The 21,626-nt window shown below is 48.1% G+C and overlaps 1 protein-coding gene across 1 annotated transcript in view; it reads left to right on the top strand.

Annotated features, from left to right (window-relative positions):
• The first annotated feature begins 18,291 nt into the window (after nt 1–18,291).
• Nucleotides 18,292–21,626, top strand: part of LOC138267959 (uncharacterized) — a 172,012-nt gene continuing 168,677 nt past the window's right edge. Inside the window, exon 1 of the mRNA XM_069217249.1 lies at nt 18,292–18,402. The gene's annotated coding sequence lies outside the window, so the exon portion shown is untranslated. The remainder of the gene's footprint in view (nt 18,403–21,626) is intronic.

Here is a 21,626-nt window from a genome sequence, read left to right as displayed (position 1 = left end):
AATATGTAGGCTGTATTATACATCTGAAAAAAATTGTGAACTTCTCATAATGGTGCTAATGCACAGTGTTCAAGATGAGAAATATGGGAAGTTAATAATGTGCATATGTTTGCCAGCTGTCCAAAATTGAGAAAAGTTTGGACATGTATTATTCTATACATAACAGAGTATCCTCATACTAAAATAGAGCTATCCATAACTAATAATAATAATATATTGGCCCCTGAACTATCCTCCTTTAAACATTTGGCCCGATTATCACGATTCCTATCATTGCCATTCAATTATGCATCATACAATGGATTAATAAATTAGAGACTTTTATTAGCAAGTAGTGGTCTCAGATTTTTAAAAAGGAATATGCTATTTTAAAAAGCAGGGGAAGGAGTGGGATTCTGTGAATAAATGAAACTTGTTGGTTACTATATTGAAAATAATATTTGCATATCTCAATTAGGGAATATTTTTATTTTCTGATGATATGTGGTATTTGATATTTCCAGCATAATTCTCTATTGCTTCTGCTACTATGTTAATGGAATGTATGTAACTATCTCAATTGCTCGGATCTTCCAAAAAAAGAGGTTTTGCAAGGTTTTCTCAACCCATGACAGAGTTTACTGTGACTGCTTTATTGCTTTGTGGTTTGCTTGGTTGTAGTGGTGAGTGTGAAAAATTGTTTTTGGGTAACTAGTGTTTGATAACTATTCAAATGATATACAAATATTGTTAGTTTTGTTTAGACTTATTTTTATCTACCTGTAGTTTGCTCCTGCTTTCCTTTGTTTTCATGTGTATGAAAGGATGGTGTGTGGTGTCCTCTGTGTCGCCTTCCTTTTCAGAGTGTTCCAGTGCATGGAATGTTGCAGGCTGAGACCAGCTTTGCTGATTGGCAGATTAGCGACTGAAAACTGCTTTTCTTCGTTGCTGAAGGATGAGCTGTGGAAAGCTGTCCTGCTCTCATCATCCACGGCTTTTCATTTATCTCAGTCCAGTGGCCAAAACAGTGCTAGGGCAGAGAACTTGCACTATGCTGTGATCAGTTAAGGTGTGATGAGCTATTACCATGACACTCATTTCTAAAGTGATGCACACCAAAGGGTCTTACTTGGAAGACAGCTTGTGCATACTACCTTACATAGCTGGAAATATAGTGAGGCAAAGGAGGTATGGAGTGAGAGGGATTCATTTGCTAATATCAAGTAAGAACGCGGATGAGGCAACTTCAGTCACCTGCATACCTCAAGCTGGCAGCAGGGAAACAAAGGACAGGAGACAATAGGATAAATAAAAACGCCCATGTTAGCGCTTTAGAAGCAGCTCTCACGTTTTCCAAACTAGGTCCCCCAGAAACCAACCATGTTTAGATTAATCAACCAAATTCATCTTGGGGGGAGGGCGGGGGTGTCTTGTCATACAATGTCCAAGCTATACAAAGCTCTGAACACATGTAAGAGTAATTCCACCCCACCCCCCCATTCAGAGTACATGATCTAAATATTTCAAAGAAATAGGTAGTAAACCTTCTCCTGAAGAGGCCTGTCCCAAAACCTGCTTTCATTTGCTTAAGAACAAATCTGTCCCTTTGTTGGCCCAAACCAAATTCTTTGCATCCCATTTTCTTTACTGGACTCAAGCAAAACTATTCTATTTAGATTAAAACTGATAGACTCTGATATCTGCTGGTCATGTAAGGAGGCCCGAAGTGGCACAGAACAGATCATTTTCACCTGTAAATGGCTGACCCTGTACTGGGACAAAATCACTATTCACCCTCATGAAATATTCAACACAAAGATTGTCTTAGATTTTACTTCAATAACGCTAGGACCATATGCAGCCCAAATCCACTCGAGCTTTTAGATACAGATGTGGCTCTTCTGGATCTTTTAATAACTTTTGCACTCAAAATCATACTGCTGGTATGTTATCTCGGCCAATAATAAATTATTCCATATGTGGTGGCATGGGTTACATTTCTTAAAAGCACATACAGCAATCTATCGAATATGCCTATACTCACTGTTAGAAATTGGGTCTCCGGTTGGCAGAGGTATGCACCCTGTCCAAGTAGGGACCACAATCCTAGTCAGGCTGAGTCAGATACACACTTAAATTAACTTGTGCTCACCCTTGGCACAGAGCAGTCAGGCTTAACATAAGAGGCAATGGGTAAAGTATTTGTGGAATAGACACACACAGTGATATAATGAACACACCATAAAAAGACTCCATACAAGTTTATGAAAACAGGACAATATATTATAAACAGAATATAACCAAAATTACAAAGTTCCAATAAGTACTTGTCAAGTTATGTCTTTGCAAGTAAAACAGTATTCAGAATGTTACTTGTATTCCAATGTTTATAGGCAGTCATGTTAGACTGAGGAGAAGATACAAAATTCCACCTGGGGTCCTCTATGAAGAGTGCTGCCCTGTGTTAAGAACAAATACTGCCCCCAACTCACTAGTGAGTCAGACAGGGGCCTGGGGGCCACTCAAGCCTCAATTCCTGTGCAGTAGAGTTGCCAGCCAGGGAGCACAGGTGGGCCACAGACACCCTCTAGACACCACAGGAACGCAATACCTTGCGGGGAAGTGTTGCTTATGCTGGAAAACCCACAGCATTAGTGTCAATGCAAGAGCCAGGCTGCGGGGGTGTTGGCGGTCCTCATAAGAGGGGCCCACATCGTCTGGCTTGTTTCTTCCTGAAAGCAGCTGCTGACGAGTACGCCGTGCTGCTCCTGTGGGTGTAGATGGCTGGCGAGCCTTGCATCTCGGGAACGCCCTTGGTCACTCAGGCAACACGACGTAGGAAGGTGCTGCTGCTGCGTTGGGAAAGGCGGTGATCGGAAAACACTGTCTCAGAGGGGTGCAGTGTAAGTTAAAGGTGAAGTGCTGAGCCTGAGCACAACAATGCACTCACTTTCTCCCAGCAAGTTGCAGCTCGAGGTTGAAAGTGAAGCACTGATCCTTGGCACAACAAACCGATCGATCTGGATCAGGATGAGGTGCTCTTTCTTTCCACAAAATGAGCTGGCAATCAGGCACGCTCTGATCCTTGTCAGTAGCCAGCTGCAGGCCTCACGGGTTGCAGAGTCCCACGGCAGTGGCAACAAGGCAAACTCTTTGATGGCTCTGAGACTTCATGAACATGGGGCACACCAGCAAGCCCTTGGATTTACGTAAGCTTCCTCTAGAGGCTGTAGAGATGAGGTTCAGTTCTTCCCACTGCCCAGGCAAGAGGCAGTAAGCAGCAGGCCAACACAGCAAAGCAAGTAGCAAAGTGGCAGTTTCTCCTACTGCACAGCGATCAGCAGGCAGCAGGTCGACACAGCAAAGTAGTTAGATGAGTGCAGCAGCTCCTCTTCCTGACAGAGTCTCCTCAGGTCCCAAAAGTGAACTGATTTGAGGGTGTCAGGAGTCCAGTACTTATACCCAAGTGTGCCTTTGAAGTGGGGGTCCATCAAAGAGGCCTTTGAAGATCACAAAGTCCCTGCCTTTCCTGCTTTTACTTCAGACACTACAGTGGAGTGGGCAGATCTTTGTGTGGGGACAGGCACAGCCCTTTTCAGGTGCAAGTGTCAGCTCCTCCCTCCCAATCTATCTCAGGAAGGCCCATCAGCTTTGTGATGGGCCATCTGTATGCAAATTTACACCCCAGCTCCCTTTGTGTGACTGTCTAAAGGGAATACACAAAGCCCAGGTGTCACCCAACTCAGAAGTACATTCAAAGACAGGCAGAGGCAAAGAATGGTAAAAGTAAGAAAATTCCAGCTTTCTAAAAGTGGAATTTTCAGACTTACAATTTAAAATTCAACTTCACCATAAGTTGTGATTTTAAATTGTGAGTCTAGAGACACCAAACTCCATATTTGTACCTGCTCCCAATTGGGCATTACTATTAAAAGGTGTTTAAGGCAAACCCAATTTTAATCTATGGGAGAGAAAGGCCTTGCAGTAGTGAAAAACAAATTTAAGAGTATTATACTACCAGGACATGTAAAACTTAAAAGTATGTCCTACTTTTTTAATACACTACACCCTGCCCATGGGCCTGCATACGGGCCTACCTTAGGGGTGCCATATATGTAATAAAAAGGAAGGTTTGGGCCTGGCAAGTAGGTTAACTTGTCAGGTCGAAACTGCAGTTTTAAAACTGCACAAACAGGGTCTGCATTGGCAGGCCTGAGCCATCTTTAAAGGGCTCCTAAGTGGGTGGCACAATCAGTGCTGCAGACCCACTAGTAGCGTTTAGTTTACTGGCCCTTGGCACATATAGTGCACTTTACTAGGGCCTTCTAAGTAAATTAAATATGCCAACTGTGGATAAGCCATCATTACCCTGTTTAGAGTACAGAGTACCTGCACTTTAGCACTGGTCAGCAGTGGTAAAGTACCCAGAATTCTAAAGCCAACAAAAGCGAACTCAGCAAAAAATTGAGGTAAAAGGCAAAAAGTCTCGGGAAGATCCTGCTGAAAGGGCCAGGTTCAACACTCGCAAAACATAGGGAGAACCCTGGATAGTTTCACTATATGGAAAGAAACAATACATTATAAGATTGTTTATTTCCATATGTCCCCCAACTCTAGTGTTGTTCGAATGCTGAGCTACCCTGCTTATAGAGCACATGGCTCTTCCCTCCCCTGCATGTGAAAGCCCATTAGCCTCTGTGTTGTCTACCTCTGGCATATGCATCAGACTCAACACTAGCTGATATTTTGCAGACCTGTAATTGATTACCTGTACTACAGCCATATTGTACGACCATAGGGTTAATTTAATGTTGCTCAGGTGGCAGAACCAAATGTGCCTTGCCACCACAACAGGGAACAGTTCTAGAAATGTGATGTTCCTATTACCCATCACTTTGCACACTAGGTGTCCTCAAGTATTTCTCCAACTACCTGCTGCATCTGTAAAACGTTAAATTTGCCTTGATGTTACACAGTTTTCCCTCAAAATCTGCGTTACATTAAAATGTGCGAGCAGAGGGTGCCACATCATTAAATCATGCCGCACCCCATCTGCCATTGTCATGTGGTCATGTTTTATCTGTACCTTATGTGAGCTGTGATAATTTCCTTAAGAAAACTCCAAATGCTGTTATCACCCTTGTTGAAAGGTTTACATTGCCTATTAGAGCTTGGACTTCCTCTGTAGCTACCTTCTCTCCACCCACCATTTTGTTTATGTTGATGAGACGACTTAGGAGCACAGTAAGTACAATATTTAAGTCCAAATGATGATAACAAAACAAGTACATACATTTGGTGCAATTGTCCCTTTTTACTCATTTACAATGCAAACCAGTTGGAACTAACTGCTAGTATATATCATATAGATGTCATCCCATAGCGATGGTCATTAATATGGCTCAACATGAGTAGGACAGTTCGATGTTTGAACAGTTGGAGAAGGATGAGCACAGCTGACACGTGTTTTGTCAAAGTGTCTTTTTCAAGGCTATGACATATGGATAATAAGGTAAAACGGGATAAAAGAAACAGAGTGTGGTACCCTGGACCATGTGAGCAATACAATATATAATAGCAGTTGGTTCTAACTAGCATGCACTATAAATTTATTTATTGTGTATATTGTTTCAACAATTCTTGAATACTGGGTTTATTTTTAAGTCTAATCTTGAATTAAAAGTGACAATTACACCATACATATGTACATGTTCTGTTATTATCATTTGGACTTTAATGTTGTACTTGGTGTGCTCCTGGCTTTCTCATCATTAAGGGCCTGATTTAGATATTGACGGACAAATTGCTCCATCACAGCGGTGAAGGATATCCTGTCCACCGAAATCTAAATCCCATAGGAAATAATGGGATTTAGGTTTTGGTGGATGGGATATCCATCACAGTTGTGACTGAGTAACCCGTCCACCAATATCGAAATCAGGCCCTAAGTTGAGTATGAAATCTGTTCACACTCAGGTTGCACCCCATTGGTAGCAAGGGTGTGGTACGATGTAGCACCCCTATAGATACAATTCTCCTATAACTATACTATTGTTTTTTCTTTCTGTACTGTTGTATACGTGATTGGATGTGTTTTGTCAGAATCCACCACTACCTTGTCTTGTGGAATCATGGACATGCTGCTGACCAAGTCCAGGTCTATGCCTAGGAATCCCAATCTAGATGTCGCACCCATTGTCTTATCTTGTGCCAACAGGATCCCCAGTGAAGCTGTGAACTTGTTAAATGTGTTCCATAGGCTGGAGCATTTTCCAGATGCAGAGTCCCCCCATGAACACAAAATTATCCAGGTAGTGCAGATTACCTTGGCACTGTTTGTGGAAGGCCCCTTCCAGGAATGTGCTAAAGCGCTTGAAGTATGAGCATGATATTGCACAGCCCATCTGCATGTATTTGCCAGAGTAGTATCGGTCCTTGAATTGGTAGCCTAACAAATGGAAGCTGTTGTGTGAATGGGCAGTAATCTGCTTTCTTTTAGCCTGACTAGCAATATGGCATAGTTAATGGACCCTTATGAAACTGTGCATAGTTCCTGATTGAGTCTGTTGTTTACAGAGGCCCTTAGGAAAGACTAGTTGATGTATCAATATGTATTGGTCTGGGCCTTTCTTGGGTACTTCTTCTGGATCTCTTGACGCACAATTTTTGAGCTCTCTGATGCTGATCTTAGGTTCTTGGTGGTTCTTGTGCTCATTTCTCACTCAAATGAGATTCTAAAGCATTCCTCAAATCCTTCCCTTAGCTGCAGAACATCCAGCTTGTTGTGACAAGTGTTGAGAAATTCCCTGAATCTTACTTTGTTTATTGATGTGTCAACTGTGTGAAATTCATGCACAACTGCTGTCTGCTTAGTGTGGCCATCTGTACTTCTATCTCTACTTGTGTGTCTCCTTTCTTCTTCCTGCTTGCCGCAGCAGGGTATCCTCCCCCAGACGTGGTACATATGTATCTAAATTTGCATGTTGGCCGCCAGGAGCATTTGTTCTGCTCAAACTTCCAACATATGGCTGGAGTGGCCCTTCCTGCCATCTACCTGTTCCACCCAGTGTATGGCCATGCCCTGTTGTAGAATTTAGGGCCTGATTTTTTTATTTTTTATTTTTATTTATTTATTTATTTAGTCATTTATGTTAACAACATACAACAAACAAACAAGGGTGCCCCTTCAACCCACACAGCATTTGAACAACGCATTTACAACTTAATTCAACCACGAAGTCTCGCCAGGCACTAACAGTACCATACGTCTCTAGGAGTCCATTGAGTTCTAGCAGACAGAGTCCAGCAGTGATATCAAATGTCCATGTGTATACAGCCTGCAGCCAGACCATCCTCAGCAAACCGCCGAGCCCAAGGGGCGAACCCAAAAAAACAGTCAACAGAAAAAGAACAAAAGAGGAGGCCGGGAGGAAGCAGTCAGCACCATCAGCAATCATCTCAATCAACAGCAATGCACAGGAGCGAGGACACAAACAATGTATAGGAATGCCCAGTCAGCAGAGAAGCTCCTTAATCAGACACAGACGCAAGACAGGATCGGAGGGGCGCCCAAATATCACTTGGTCTAGAGCCCTCCGGCGCCAGATCCTAATAAATTGTTAATTGTTCCTGGCAAAACGCAGCATCCTGCAGCCAATCTGAAATTCGAGGAGGTCGACCCCAACCCCAGCAAATTGCCACCCTGCGCTTAGCCAACAGTAGCAGCATACCGACTAATCACCTCACCGTCAACGGCACCCCGTTTACCTTTCCCAACAACGCCATTACAGGAGACGGAGTCAGCTCCAGTCCGGTCATCCCGGCAAGCACACGAAAAACCTCCCTCCAGAAGTCATATACTTCCCCACAGTGCCACGCCAAATGGAGGAAATCAGCATCCGTAGCACGGCACCTTGCACAAGTGTCCTCCGCTCGCAGAGCCATAGCGCACAGGCTTCGAGGAGTATAATACAAACAGTGCAGAAACTTAAAGTGAATAAGGCGCAGCCTATAGTTGGGTGATAGCTCCTTCATATGCGCACAGCACGCCCTCCAGGCGTCATCCGAAATGTCCTCCCCCACATCAGCTGCCCACTTCGCCCTAGTAGCCAGCCCCATCCCTCCCCCTGCTCCTGTACACAGCCATACAATTTAGTAATAAGCTTCTTCGTCGACTGCACACTCCACAACACCTCCAACGCGCGGCAGGTCGGCGGAATCTCAGGAAGACTAGGATACCACGCACGCAGCATAGCGCATATCCGCAACACAAACAAGTGATATAGCGCATTAGCAGGCCCATCCCCCAGTATCTCCCCCGGGGACATCAACCTCCCATCGACAAACCAGTCCTCCAAGGATACCAAGTCGGAAGTACAGAGAAAATTCTGCAGCTGAGAATCATGGAACATCGCCTCATCCGCCACAGCCGCCACGGACATAGATGGAGCAAAAGGCACACGTACACCAGATCACTTCAGCAGGACCGTCCAGGCCCTAATGGTACAAGCCACCGTTTCCACGCCCCGGGAGCGAGCCCTCGATAGGCTTCCCAGCACTCGTTCAAGCCCGTCCGGCCACACCGCATCACTCTCCGGGGCAAGATGCAGCAAATAACGAACCAGCCGAATCCAGTAATACGCAAAGTGAGCCTGCGCACAATAATAATAGAGCTCCAGATCGGGCCGCAAGTCGATCCAACTCAAACGGTAGCACCAATTTTTCCCATGCAATGCGAGACTGACCCCCAGCCCACACCAGGCAAATCATCGCAGAGCGAAGCCGCTGCAAAAAAACAGCCGTAAGCACCAGAGGAAGATTAATGAACAAGTACAAAAACGTTGCCAATACCAGCATCTTTGCCACCGCAATCCGTCCGGTTAAAGACAAGGGCAAAGAGCGCCACGTCACAATTCTGTCCTCCATCCAAGACATGGCTTTACCATAATTGGCTAGCCAGAGCGTCTCAGCATCGCAACTCAACCAAAGTCCCAAATACCTAACCGGGCTATCGGCCCAGATAAAAGGATAGCGGGACCGACAAACCACCGTTCCGGACGAAAGAGGCAACACCACAGACTTAGACCAGTTTACTGCTATTCCAGAGATTCCCCCGAACCGGACAATCTCATCTAACAACGCGTCTAAGTAGCGAGCGGGCTCCCGCACATACAGCGCAACGTCATCCGCATACATAGATATCAGGATTGATCTCTGACGAAACGGCAATCCTCTAACACCATGGTGCTGTCGCAAGAAGGCAGCCAGAGGCTCCATCGCTATCGCAAAAAGCAACGGAGACAGAGGACACCCATGTCTGGTTCCACGCGCCACCACGAAGGGCTCTGACACACATCCATTAATCCGCAGACGAGCCACCAGCTGCAAGTATAGCAAACATATCCAATTCACAAAGCACACACTCATCCCCACTTTCTCAAGGAGCGCGAACAGATATTGCCATACCAATTAATCAAATGCCTTTGTTGCATCTAGAAACACCACCACAGCCTCGTCATCAACGGCGACTGAGCAAGCAACAGCAAAGAATGTGCACAAATTGTGTGCTGTGGACCGTCCCGGAACAAATCCCGACTGATCCGGCAACACCAGCTTCGTCATCAGCGGCTGCAACCGTGCCGCTATCATTTTTGCCAATATTTTGTTATCTATGTTAATCATAGAGAGCAGGCGATATGAATCGCAGCTGTATGCATCCTTCCCAGGCTTAAGAATCGTAATGGTAAGCGCCTCGTGCAGAGAAGCCGGAAGGACTCCATTTTGCAGGGCCTCGGCATACATCTCCAACAAATGGGGCGCCAGGATATCAGCATATTCTTTGTATAACGCTGGGGTAAACCCATCTAAACCAGGGGCCTTATCGCCAGGTAAACTGCGAATCGCAGTTTAACCTCTTCCTCAGTAAAAGGAGCATCAAAATATTCCCTGTAGGCTCTATCAAATCAAAGTTCCAGATCCTGAAAAAATGTGGTAAATACCGTTAGGACTTCATCCGTACCCACCACCCGCTCCCCTCCTGAGTTATTCATTTCAGTCACATAGCTGCTGGCCTGCGGAACAAATTCGCCAGTGTGTGCCCAGCTCTGTCAACCTCTCCGTAGCGCCGTGCCAGCGCAAACTTCCCTAAAAAATGTATCTCCCTCAGAGACGCCTCTTCGTACGAGGATACCGCACCCCGCAGAGCCACCAGTGTATCACCAGATGATACTCCAGTTCTGCTATCCGAGCCTGTAGCTCAGCCAACTCACGTCGCAGCGCACGCAACACACCGTGCTGCTTCGAGATACATAACCCGCGAACGACCACCTTGAAAGCCTCCCACAACGTGCCTGCCGACCACACCATACCCACATTATGTTCAAAATATAAAACAATATTGCAGCGTATCTCCTCACGAAACAGCTCATCCCGGAGCGCCCCCTGAGGCAACCGCCACATAAAAGCCCGCGCAGGCCCGCCAGATACCTCAAGCTCCAATCGAACCGGTGAATGATCTGACAGCGTGCGAGCCAAATGATCGATCGACCGACCGGGTCCACAGAGCCACATCCCGCGAACCCAGCCATTGATCAAGACGCGACCAGCTACTATGCACATATTTAACGATGGTGCCCTCTCTCTCGACAGCGTGCTTCATCCTCCACAAGTCCACCAACGTCACATCTTCCATAATCGCAGATAAAACACGGGTGGCCGACGGATGCTGCACCCGAGCCACGCTCTCCCTATCAAGAATGGGGTCAAGAGTCACATTAAAATCCCTCCCCCAAAACACATCCCCTCCCCCCAACGACTCTGTCATTCGCCAGACCTCACTAAAAAACTCCGGATCATCTGAATTAGGTCCATACACTGACACGAGATGCCACGGCCTGTCCAGCAGCGTTCCGCTGAGTAAAACATAACACCCCTGAGGGTCAACAATGATCCTATGAGTGTGCCACTACAACCCCTTATGTATCAGAATCGCTACCCCTCTAGCATAGCGCGAATAGACAGAGCCATGGCATTCCCCAATCCACCCGCCTTTAAATAATGCAGAGTAGCCGCCACTAGGTGCATCTCTTGTAACATGCATATATCTATATTCTGCCGCTTAACATATGCCGACATAAGTCGCACCTTTCGTCTGTCATTCAGGCCTCGCACATTCCAAGTGAGGCAGCGGATCAAAGTCGCACCCACCTGTGCCATCCTCGCATCCCACCAAACACATCTCAGCCTGGTCAGCCTCGCTCAACCACAAAAAACAGTAAAGAGAAATCAGAGAAACATAGGACAACAGATCTAAGAGCCCCCCCAACCATCACCCACGCAGACCCCCCCAACCGGGTCAAGTCAGAAGCCCTCCCCCCATGAAGCACATATACCCAACCAAGCATAAAAACAAGACTCATCCAAAGGGCGGGAAGCTAGTCACCCAACCCGTCCTCCTAACCAGGACAGGGAAGGGCGGGCATGGGGCCCAAATATAAGGAGCATCATCAGGACGGAAAAAACAAAAAAATTCCACAACCGGATACAAGCGCACCCTCAGATGTCCCGACAGACAGGTGATGTCCATGCCAGTCAATCGTTATCACTTAAGGACTCACGCTCCACAGCACGGTCATCCGGGGGCACCGCCGCAGATTTCCGAGGAAGAGTCTTGGCCAGCTTCGGATCCGTAAAAATTGAAGGGTCCCACTATGTTGCACTTTCAATTTTGCCGGGTAAATGAGGGAGAACCTAGCATCCGTTTGGGCCAGAGAGCGCTTCACCGACAAGAACGCCCTGCGCGCAGCCTGCACGCCAGGGGTATAGTCCAGAAAGAAACTCAATTCAGTGTTCTTATAGATTACCAACCGGCGCTCCCTAGCCAGTCGCAGAATCGCATCCAGATCACGGTAATTCAGAAGCCGAATAATGATGGGGCGCGGAGGAGTCCCAGGAGGAGGGGCCTGGGCCCCATCGACCAATGCGCTCTCTCCACCACCAACAGGCGAGACAGGTGGCCGGGGAAAAGGTCAGAAAGCATTCCCTCCACAAAATCCTCCATTCTGCCCATATCTGTGGACTCCGGAAGACCAACCAGTCGGAGATTATTACGGCGCATTTGAGTCTCCAAATCTTCGTTTTTAGCCCGGATGACCTCCAACACCCTCTCCATGCGCAGCAAATGGTCACGCTCATCCTGCCGTGTATCCTCCAGCCCAGAAGCACGCGTCTCCAACTGGTCAATGAGGGAATCGTGATCATCCACCCGGGCTCTGATACGATCAAGCAGCTCCGTTAAGTGGTCAAGCTTCCCATCTATTCCAGCCAGGCTAGTCTTCAGGTCCAAAAACATAGCCTTGACGACACATCCGAAGACTCCTCTCCCATCACCAGCTCCTCAGACTGAGCAGTAGATGCTCCCCATCTCCTCCGGCCCCCCTCAAAGGAGAGCTTCGCCTGTTTCTGCTCTGCCTTCCCCATCATACAATCGGCAGTCCGTCACCAGCCTCTCACCACCAATATCAGTAAGCAACTTGACAACATAGGCCAGCCACACCGTCCGCGTCCACAGGCTCCACCAGGCGCCCGCACCAACCAGCCTCCTCCGACAACAACAACGCCGTCCAACCTCCAATATGGACCCAGCTCCGGACCAAGCCACCTCACCAAGGGCAGGAAGCCAGAGCCCCACAACACCACCCGCTTGTCACAGCTTCATGGCGTATGCAGCCAGTCCACCTCTCCCGCAGCAGGCAGCCTGTCCCACTTCAGCTTCGGCGGTACAGGCGCTCGTCGCAATCCACCACCTCCTGTCGCTCACCAGGCCGTCAGCTGCCACGTCCAGACCACACAATGGGCCTCACTATGCGAGAAGCCCGGTGGCAGCCACAGCAGGGGGTCGCCGCACCTCCAGTGGCGCCAAGCCTCCAGGCCCAGGAGTCCCCAGGGGCCTAGCTCCACCGATCTGCAGCCCCTCTCCTTTCACCGCGTCCGGCACTCCCTGCCACCGGCCAACAGCACGGCAACCACCTGGCCGCCCAGCCAGGGAAGCCGGGGGCTGCGGTACGACTCGACCGCCGATCGCCCCCCAAGCACGTCTGACAGGTGTCCACAACAGCCGCGACCGCAGACACAGCCAGCCCCCAGCCTCAAAAAGGCCCACAGGGCAGCGGCACACAGGGCGGCCCACGCGGCCACTCCTCCAGCCAGGCCGTGCGGCGCCCAGCCCCCACAGAGAGCCCCGGCGAAGGCCGCGGGAGTAACAGGGAAACTGCGGGGGACTGCCGTCCGAAATGACCGCTGATCGGGCCCCCCGCTTAACCCCCCAGGCAAATGGCAGCACCGCAGGCGACGACGCCCCCTCCAGAGCGGCACAAGCTGAATGCCAGCGGCGCTCGCCTGCGACTATCCGACCCGCTGGGCCACGAGGCCAACCGCCTCCACCGCCTTTCTCCAAAGTGCCGCTGCTGCAACCGATTCACCTCAACCACAGTCGGGCGGCACCAGTGCAAGGCGCCCACCGCTGCACCGTCACCAAAGCAGCTCCGTCCTGACCGGAGAAATGGTCTAAAAGGGCCCCAGCCTCAGCAGAGCCTCACAGTGTGCCGGCCATCTTGCTGGCTGGCTAGCTCCGCCCCCCCATTTAGGGCCTGATTTAGAGTTTGGCGGATGAGGTTACTCTGTCACAAACTTAACAGATATCCCATCCGTTATATTACGATTTCATGATATCCTAGGGACATTGTAATACTGTGGATGGGATATTCAATACGTTTGTGACGGAGTAACCCGTCTGTCAAACTCTAAATGAGGCCCTTAGTCTTGTCCTGCCCTGGCTTGGAGACTAACTGTTGAAAGGCATATTCTGGTTTACATCTGTTGGCTCTGGATACTATCATTTTGTGAATGTAACCTGACACGTCCTTGTTGTCCTAGTCCATGTTTGGCTATGTCTGCATCTTCAACCTAAAATCATCATCATAATGAAACCAAGGCTCGCCGAGGAATAATTTCTGTGCCTCGTGTTTCCTAGCCCTGTAGAGCCATAAGTCCGCTGTGCATTGCAGAACCTTCTCTACAATAACAGATGCCGTAATCCTAAATGCATTCAACTAGTCGTTGATGTTCCCCTCCCTCTTCACTCTCTTCTTCTCCCTTCGTTATTCTTCCTTCCTATCACAGGTCACGAGGTCTAAACTCTCTACTTGTATTCCTAACAGTGAAAATAAAAGATAACTCTACATTAGAGGTTGGAAACTCCATCCCTGAGTGGAGGGAAGCTGGTAAGAGAAGAGTATAGCCACTGCAAATGATTGTATTAATAACACAGTGATTGCAACAACAAAAAACAGTAAAGCCAGATGATACTTCAACTTGTCACATCTCATCTGATTAAAAATGGTTAAAGTTAGTGTGTTCCTTAGGAAACACCAGATATAGAGGGGGCAGGTACACATTATGGGCTGTTGTTATACAATAATATAAGGCCTCCATACATCATCAATTGAGATTTGATCAGTCAATTTGTAGATCACACATTCATGCTGCATCATTTGTGTCATGGCTTTTGACCATTTTTAAAAGGTTGGGGTAGCTGTGGATTTATAATCTCTGAGAATGCATAATTTGGCTACCATCAAGGCAGAGTCCCAAATACACTCTTATATTGTTAAAGGGGTGAATCTAGCTTAGCTTCTCGATTTTGCTACTATTTGATGCTATCTTGGGGAAGCCCTCAGAGAGCTAGCCTATGGGCTACATAGTGACGGATTGTCCTCATCCCGCTTTGGTTTAAGATGACTGCCCACATTCCTAATAGATCACTTGCATTACTCTGCATCATTGTGCTGTGGGCAACTGTGCATGGATACCCATAAGTGCGGAGCACTGTCTTTGTACACTCTCTCTCCCTGTGCTTAGTAAATGGGACTTTCCCCATCCAGGAGTCCCAATTTGGGTGAATGCTTGACCTATCATGGGCTTTCAGGTTGGTCTTTGTAGTGTTGGGTTTTGTGCCTGTGCTGCAACCACAGCTAACACCTCGCTGTGTAGCTGTACAATGCCCCCTTGCCCTGCAAACATAGATGTAATCAATTTGAGGCATTCTTGCACACACGCTTATTTGCTCATCATTTGTAGTCTTGCCTCTGCCCTTTCAGGTGGATCCCTCCGTCACCATGCTGGGAACAGACGTTGGATCCTTTACTTCCTGGCACTTCTTATCCCCATTTCACTGGGCTCCTTTGTTGCTGGCTTTCCTCTTTTCTGGTGCTCATTGCCTTCCGTCAGCTGCATACCCTCTGTTGTTTTTTTCTCTGTGTCCTCAATGTCTCCACTTGTCACTGCCGTGGGCCCTGCTCTGACCTGAGGGCTTAGGGTCTTCCTCCATGCCTTTAAGCAGGTGACTTAGCACCCGTTCTCTTCTGTGCTTTGTTATCCTTGCGGCATGCATGAAGTTGGTGAAGTCACTTAGTCTCTGGCTACTCCACTGCCACAACTGCTCTGGCAAGAGTGTGCACGTACCTTTTACGTGTGCCTTCCTGTTTGACTGCAGTGGCACATTTCAACTTGGACACATTTAGATTGCTTGCCTCCCCCTGTGCATTAATGCTATCAGATTTACGCTGCTCTCTTCTAATGCCTCATTCTATGCAAAGTCTTGCTCATTTGAGTCACAGCTATCAAAGTTAGCTCATAAGTTTTTTTGGGGGAGGGGGCAAAGTCTCAACTCACTCACTTCTAGGATTGTTGACTGTTCTGTAGTAGGTGTAAATGCTCCAAAGTGGATTCAAGGTGTACCAGCGGCCTACCTCCAGGAAGCGACGAGGTCACTAGTTCCAACCCCTTATGTAGGTGGCTCCTATGTAGGTGGCTCCCTTGTGCCTAGCGCTGAAGAACTAGTCGGGGCTTGTAGGAAATGCCTCCTTGGCATGGTTACCCCCTAACCTTTTGTCTTTTGTTGATGCTAGTTATGATTGAAAGTGTGCTGGGACCCTGCTAACCAGGCCCCAGCACCAGTGTTTTTCCCTAAACTGCACCTTTGTTTCCACAATTGGCACAGCCCTGGCACACAGTTAAGTCCCTTGTAAGTGGTACCCCTGGTAACAAGGGCCCAGTGGCCAGGGAAGGTCTCTAAGGGCTGCAGCATGCATTATGCCACCCTAGGGTTCCCTCACTCAGCATATGCACACTGCTTCACAGCTTGTGTGTGCTGGTTGGGAGAAAATGACTGAGTCGACATGGCATTCCCCTCAGAGTGCCATACCCACAACCCACTGCCTGTGGCATAGGTAAGTCACCCCTCTACCAGGCCTTACAGCTCTAAGGCAGGGTGCACTATACCAGGTGAGGGCATAGTTGCATGAGCACTATGCCCCTACAGTGTCTAAGCCAAATCTTAGACATTGTAAGTGTCAAGCTCCCATGGGAACCTACCCTGTGGACAGTGAGCAGAGTCAGGGGGACCATGGTCACTGTTCGGCGAGGAGATAAATCCCTAACTATGAATGTTTCATTCTTTAAACTGTACCGACTCATGGGGTCAGTTCCTGACAGTGTGGTAAGTGAATGCCCGGACCTGCCTTTGATCACTAGAGAGGCCTGGACCTCCTGTCCCTCTGTGGGAAGCAACGATGATCATCAGTGATACCAGGCTTGCAGGGGTTTCAGGCCCTGTGATCGACGACCCACCACAGTCCATGGTTTAGGAAGGAGAAGACACCTCTCTAATGGACCAGCTGACATCTGCAGAGGATGTCCCAACCCAGAGGCAAGGTACCGGGAGATACCATCTGCAGCCCAGCCCAAAATCTCCACCAAGCTGAGAGATTTTTTTCTGACTTAAGGGGCCTGTTTCACAGTCCTCAAGACTCCTTAACAGCTGTTGGTGACGCTACGGGGGTCTGCGGTTCCAAACAGTTTTGTGTTCTTATGGAATTTGCAATGTTGGGGTACACCACACAGGGGTTTCTGTTTTTCTTTTCCTTTTATGCGTATAGGAGGAATGTTATGCTTGGGCTATACCACCATGCGGGGTCCAACCCTCGTGGATGGCCCGCTGTTCCCCAGATCCTGGCTGAGGAATGGTTTGCTACTGACGAAAGGGACTGAGTTAATAAAGAGGTCAGCGGCTTCGCGCCACGGGCAGCTCACCCAAAGTATGTGTGTGTGTGTAGTCATTTATTGAGCGGTGGCAAACAACTATAGCACTGTCCTAGCGTCACAATACATGTTACTCACTGTTGCACATATTGTGTGCTTCTATAACAGCACTCCATGTTTCTATTGACCCAGTTCTCTATGATCCTGCCCCCTTACCCGCACACTCTTTTTTGCTTCTAGCCCACTCTTCTCAGTTGCTTCCTCCAACTCACTTTTTAAAAAAATAAGCACTTTGTCACTTTCTTGGTTTTGTATTTACCAGTCCAACTTGTATCTGTAACTGAAAAGAAAGAAAGCCCCTTGCACTTTCATGCGTGATGCACGTGCCTACAAAATTACTCGACCGCTGCAGTTGCGTCACAGTCCCCTTTTTTCGTTTTTTCGACTTAGACCAGCTGCACAGCAACACAAAAACCCATTGGAAAAGCCTATTTCGCAAAGGATACCTATTGGCTTTGCCAATGCTTGTTAGGTACGTTTCTGCACCTACCCCACTAACTCCATCCGACTCCACGGCGGATCACGGTTTTATGCACTTCAGCTGCCGACGAAAATGACGGCATATTGTTTATGCAGGGGTTATGGAAGCGTGAATGAGAAGCGCCAATATTTGCACAGTAAAGCATGCCAGCAAGTTCCACAAAGCCAGCAAACGTGCACAATTGTATGACAAGACCCCTGTGTAATTCACAATTTCCGGATATCTGGGGTTAAGTATTTGGGCTTCTGTATATCACTGTTTGCAGCTTCTATACGCCACCGAAATATATCTCAAAACATTGGAAACATGTTCAAAAACACCGAGAAGACTCACGTTGAAACGCTGGTAGAAAATAATCATTCGGAGACCAAACAACAAACTGTGTCAACAAATGATTCGACTGTCTTGGACGCATCAGCATCACGGTGATAACCTGTTCATATTTTTTTCTGAAATCTCTATTTGGACTGTCCACGCTGCGTGACAAACAGGGCACTTTTAACCTGACTTTTAACCTGATCTTCGAGATGGCCACTTTGTATCTGTTTACTAACTCAAGATGGCCACGTGCTCTGCGATGCAGAGAGCAGAATGTCAGCCCAGCTCTTCTGCGTTTGAGTTCTGATCCAGGCCACGCCCACGCGTCTACACTCAGCCCCTGGAGAGGGCAGAGTCCTGCCCTGCTGTCAGCTTATACAGTGAGCGTGGGTGTCCACAGCTGGACTGTGGGGATGGGGGAGCGGAGGAACGAATAGAGCGCACTTTCCCAGGCTTCCCGGCAACAGGTGAGTGTTTTGAAAATGTGCACGAAGTAGGTCCAAAACAATGGCAGAACTTGATATAAATAACTGGTTATTTAGAAAACCACGTTAAATCGTGTTTGTAAGCATACTGGACTTCTAGACGTCCTTCTTTCATTGCTACCAATATGTTTCCAACTGTTCGCCCTTCAGACGAAGAGCTCCTGAAAACTGTCCCATGTCTTGGCGTAATGTGATGCTCCATTCCTAAAAAAAAAAAAAGTGTGAGCGACTATTCAGGTTAGGCAGTATTCAAGTGACATCATGGCGAGTGACATCACAGGAAGTGGTTTCACAACCCATGATCTCACAGGAGTTAAATCACAAGAAGTGACTTCAGTTCTTAAGACCACACACATGTTTAGCACGTCAACTATGAGTACATTTGAGCACATTACAAGATGTTGCAAATGAGAATTTACGTCGTGGTTGTGCCAAAAAAGTGACACAACCCCTATTGCAAAATCTGAGCTTCAATTTATACGTTTATATTTTAAAACCCTGCCACAAAAAATTGGTAACAAAGCATGGCAGTAAATCTGTTCTGCTTAATTATATACAAAGTCTGTGTTTTAAAAATATAACATTTTAAAATATCTTATGGTGTTAATCCACCTGCTACAGAGATCTTTGTGTGCCTTTTAAGTTTCAGGGAATAATAATAATGGTAAGATGACTCCCTCCTTCATTGCCCCTCTCACTCTGCCTTCATCATCCCCGCTCCCCCACCCCCTTTCATTCACTGTACCCCTTCATCCCCTTTCCCTCCATCACCGCCTCTCCCTCCTTCATCCCCGCTCTCTGCTCCCTCCTTCATCCCTTCTCCCCTCCTTCATTCTCTCTTCCCTCCCTCATTCAGCCCCTCTCCCTTCTTCATTCCCTCTCCTCCTCTTCCTCCGTCACCGCCTCTCCCTCCTTCATTCCTACTCTCTTCTCTCTCCTGTGTCCCCTCACCCTCTTTCATCATGGCTCCTCTCTCCCTCTTTCATCCCAGCTGCCCTCTATCTCCTTTCATCCCAGCTTCCACCTTCTTCTTTCATCCCGGCTCCCATCTTCCTCCTTTGTCGATGCTCCTGTCTGTAGGAAACTGCCTCTTTATATGGTGCACCAAATGAGGTACACCTTGCAAAGAGGCCAGGGGTTCCTTCATGAGTGGATAGGGCCTTGCTCTAAATCCCAAGGTGCTCCTCTAGGGGGTAGTGTGGTCAAGCAGCCTTAGGCTTATCAGAGAGGAGTGTAAGATATTTGCAGGAGGCATACAGTCAATAAATGGCACACATGACTCAATAAGTGCAGCCACAACAGGTATCTTTATATATATTTAGGCACCATAATCAATCCGATCAAGTAAGTATGTTTTGCAAGAGAAATCTTTACAATTTTGAAAAGTCGCCACTTAGCGTAATTTTCTGAAGCTGCAGCGTTAACCTATGGAAGAAAAACATGTTCAGCAGACAGGTACTCAACAGCGACTTACAGGTCCAGTCTTCCAGACTTAAGGTGAGTACATTGCAGGGTCCTAGGCCACACCAACAGGTCACCTCGGCCGGCACTGGGGGCTGGATGCATTGATGTAGTTCAACGTTGGGTGCTCCGTTGAAGTCAATGGGGATCAGTCTGGTCAAAAAGAAGCTGCAGGTAGGGACTGGAAGGGGCAGTCCGGGTGAACCAACAAGGGGGTTCCGGTCTTACAATGCTCGGGGATGTAGGGACACCTTTGGTCCTCTTCTTCTCTGTCCTGGGGTGACTGGGTGCAGAGGTGTACTGGACCATCAGGTTTCAGTCACCGGAGGCGGTAGAGGGGGGCCTGCACAAGGAGACTGCAAGCTGGGACTTGGGGACCAGTCTGTCTGAACCAACAAGATGGTTCAGGTCTTGCAATGTTCAGGGATGTAGGGACAACTTTCATCCTTTTCTCCTCGTCCCGGGGCGGCCGGGTGCAGAGTTGTGCTGGACCGTTGGGTTTCCATCACCAGAGGTGGTCGCAATTTGAGTGGGTCTACACACAAATGCTGCAAGCGTCTGTGGGAAGTCCACAGTGGGCAAACACAAGGTGGGCTTCATCTCAGGAGGGCCTAGGGACCACAGTGACACAGTTCAGCTTGGGCTAGGAGGCACGTGTGCAGTGGTGCTATCCGGTCAGGTTTTGGCGGTCCCGAGTCCTCTCAGGTCTTTTTGGAGTGCTTGCAAGATACAGGGGAGTAGCTTCACTACTCCACGGATATTCCTGGTTCTTTGGTGAAGACTGGCTTTTGGAGGCACAAGCCACTGCAAGACGACACTTCTATTGCAATTGTATAAGTCAGCTGGCAGGGTTGGCGCTGAGTCAGTCACTGGTCTTCAGTTCTTGCCTTTTGCATCTCTGAAGTGTCCTTCATCTTTCAGGTCAGCAGGATCTGGTTTTCTGGTGACAGCGGCTCCCCTAAGTACTGAACTTAGGGGCATTGGGGAGTGTAGGTTAGTAGCTAATGGACTACTATTTGACCACTTCTTGTGGGAAGTGGGCATAACTCTGTCCCAGAGTTTGTAACTCGGCCGTCAGGCAGCTCACCTTAGGGGTTGACGTGACCTGAAGGTTGACACGCCTCTTTGACTACCAATTTTCCCACCTATGAAGGTACCAAATGAGCTGTGGGTCAGGGAGGGGTGGACATCCCCTCACATCTGAAGGAAGCCAGATCTGCATACCAAGGGCTGTGGGCTCTTTGAAGCCCCCATGCCCTGGAATGCAAATTCGCAGGTCATCCTGTTGGGAGGGGTGTGCAACACCTCTCCCAGAGCAGACTTTGTTCCTGACCACCAGAGAGCAGCGGCTTTCACCCTTGGGGGTCGGAAACATGTCTGTTGGTGGCAGGCTGGTTAAGACCAGTCGGCTAGCACACTAGTGTTGGTAGGATTTGCAGGGACACCTCTAAGTTATTAATAAATCCATCACTGGAATCCATCCCTGACCTGGCACAGCTGTGGTTTACAACTTCTACTTGATGACGTCTGAGCTTACAGCTATGCAGATTAAAATCACTGGACTCTAGGTTCCTTCAATCAGTGCAGGAATTCACTATTTAGAGTATGTGTTTGCTCTTGAGCTGTGCTGGTTGGGAGGAAGGGAAGGGAATGATGCAGTAATCTGGCAGCTGCCCACATTACGTCAGCACATACAGTGGCAAATGCACTTTCCCCCACCACTGAACTGAAGTGAATTTCTAGAG

This window comes from Pleurodeles waltl, chromosome 12, assembly GCF_031143425.1.
Source record: "Pleurodeles waltl isolate 20211129_DDA chromosome 12, aPleWal1.hap1.20221129, whole genome shotgun sequence".
NCBI lineage: Eukaryota > Metazoa > Chordata > Amphibia > Caudata > Salamandridae > Pleurodeles > Pleurodeles waltl.
Note: the sequence above shows the minus strand (reverse complement) of the source record. Positions and strands in the feature narration are given on the sequence as shown.